We start from the raw sequence: 2,530 nt of genomic DNA on the forward strand, positions 1-2,530 counted from the left end.
GGTGACCAACTGAATGAAGATAGTCGGTTAGGATGGCAGACTCGACAAGGGCTCAACTATCGGCACATCTCTAACGATGGTGATTTCTACAAGCTTGGTGAGGTCATATCATTAGGCTATACATGAAGTCCTCATGTTTTTTTTACTTCTTGAAGGCGAAGCAGCAATAAGAATGAAAAACTCATGAGTACAAAAAACATTCTTCCCTGAGCTTCTAACTTTTATTATTTTTTTAACAACCCTTTTTGATAGCTTCTTGTGGGAAAATTTTTTGAAAAAAATCATTAGTTAATGTACAGGCTTTTGGATATAAGATTTTACCCAACTCAGGCCCTACTCCTTGCCCATTTCTTTTGCTATCATTGGAATATCGCCTCCGGCAGGCCATGCCCTTTGTCAAGTCTTAGGTGGATCTTGTCGCTTCCTTTGCAAGAGTAACCGTTGAGACTCGCTAGTGGGGTGATTTACGTTGTATTTTTTTGTGGATCTTGTTACTTTTGGGTAGGGAAACACCTCCATAGATTTTCCCGAGTTGAGCTTCAAGATGGGTTTTGGTGATTTCCTAAGTTCGAGTGTGGGGAGAGGTTTTGTGGAAGAGCAAGATAGTTTATTTGCTCATCCCGGAGGAGAGGCTTAAATGAAGAAATATTTTGTATGCTCATCATGATGGTGAGACTTAAATGAAGAGAGAGAGTCTGTTTGCTCATTTCGAAGTGGAGGCTTGAATGGAGGAATAATTTGTTTGCTCATGAAGAGACTTTTTTTCATTATTTCTCTTCTAAATTTCTTTCTTCATTATTTCTCTTTTGTATTTCTTTCTTCATTTAAAAAGGGTAAACAAGATAAAGAAAAAAGGTGCTTATCTTTTTTCTTTTCCATAAAAATCTTTCTTTTGGAATATGAGAGGGGTTTTTCCTTCTCTTGCTTCTTGCCTTTCCTCCTTTTTTTCCCTCTTTTGCTTTTAGTTTATCTCTTGCTTTTGTCTATTCTCTTCTTGTGTTCTTATTTTATGTTCATTTATGATTCTACTATTTTTTTCCCTCTTGTCTTCTTCATTTCTTTGTTTCTTCTTATTCTTTTATTTTTTTGTTTTAGGCTTTTTTTTACTCATAATACTCATTTTTTTATTGGTGACACGCTCTGCGCTCACCGCACATTTTAGGATGTTGAATCTAAATACATCCTTCGGATCATGACCAAGGAATAGAGCATGAAACTCGAGAGATGGAGAAAGAGAGAGAAAGTAAGAGGCTTTCCGCGCTGGCGGGAAAAACGGGGTGTTCCCAGGCTCGTTGACCTCTAATATTCCATAAAAAAAGTACGATTACAAGTGAGGAGAGAAGGGGAGCGAGCTCCCTACATAGGGATAAATGAGAGAGGTTAGGGACCATGACCAAGGGCCCAATACCCCTTGTACATACTGATAGCCCTCTATTTATTGAGGTAAAATGAGGAGGAAATATAATATTACAAATATGCTCTTGCTTTATGAAACTCGTCAGCGTCGGGTGACTGACCCAGGTGGTTGGCCACAGCGAAAGTGGTCGATCAGCCGGCAATGGCCAGCCCAAGTGGCGACTGGTTGGCGTTGGCCAGCCGTTTGGTTGTCGCCGGCCTAGGTGGTTGGCCTGCAAGGTTATCCAATCAGGGTGGCTGGCTAGTTGAAACTTCTATGGTCGGCCCAGATAGCCGGCCGGTTGGATGAAGATGGTCGGCCAGGGTGGCTGACCTGACAGGTAGTCAGCTGTAGGCCCCTCCCGTGACGACGATTTAGGCTATATAACGGCTATTTGTTTGATCATGTTCAATTAAAACACGTTTAAATAAACGCTGAATTTTATTAAATCACTAATTGCTTTAACATAATTTGATAATAAACCAAAAAATTCCCACAAATATATTGGAATGTTTATTAATAAAGGTGAAAATAAAATGATCATAATTAAAATAAATTTTCTATTCACATATATAGAAAAAAATGACAATATTCCAATCAAAATAATTAAATCTAGATTGAATATTTATTTATTAATCCTATTTAAAAAGAAAAAAAAATTAATTACAAATTTTATTCTGATTAAATTCTGAAAATATATTCTCTTGTTATCGATGTGATGGTTGATAATAGATTAATTTAAAGAAACAATTTGTGCCCATCTTCTCCAATGCGGCTTAAAAACAAGCCAGGTTTTCATCAAAATTTCTGCTTTTTGTGCAGGCTTGTTTCAGTTGAAGTAAAGATCGTTAGCATGGTATATGAAATAGCTTGTTGAAATATTTGAATAATTAAATAACTAATTTTAAATTTCTTTTTTTCTTTTTTTTGCAAAAATGTCATATATTTTGATTTGATTTATTATTTCTGCATGTTAATTATATAGGAAGATGTATCGCACTACAATAGACTAAAGTTTCTACATAGGTCAAAATAGCCTAAAATAGCGGTTTAAACGTGATTCTAGGAGTATTGAGTAGTGATATTCCCCTAAATTCACAACAAATCATTCATTTGTATATATATATATATATA

The sequence above is a fragment of the Phalaenopsis equestris genome, unplaced genomic scaffold (genome assembly GCF_001263595.1).
Source record: "Phalaenopsis equestris unplaced genomic scaffold, ASM126359v1 Scaffold000878, whole genome shotgun sequence".
Taxonomy (NCBI): domain Eukaryota; kingdom Viridiplantae; phylum Streptophyta; class Magnoliopsida; order Asparagales; family Orchidaceae; genus Phalaenopsis; species Phalaenopsis equestris.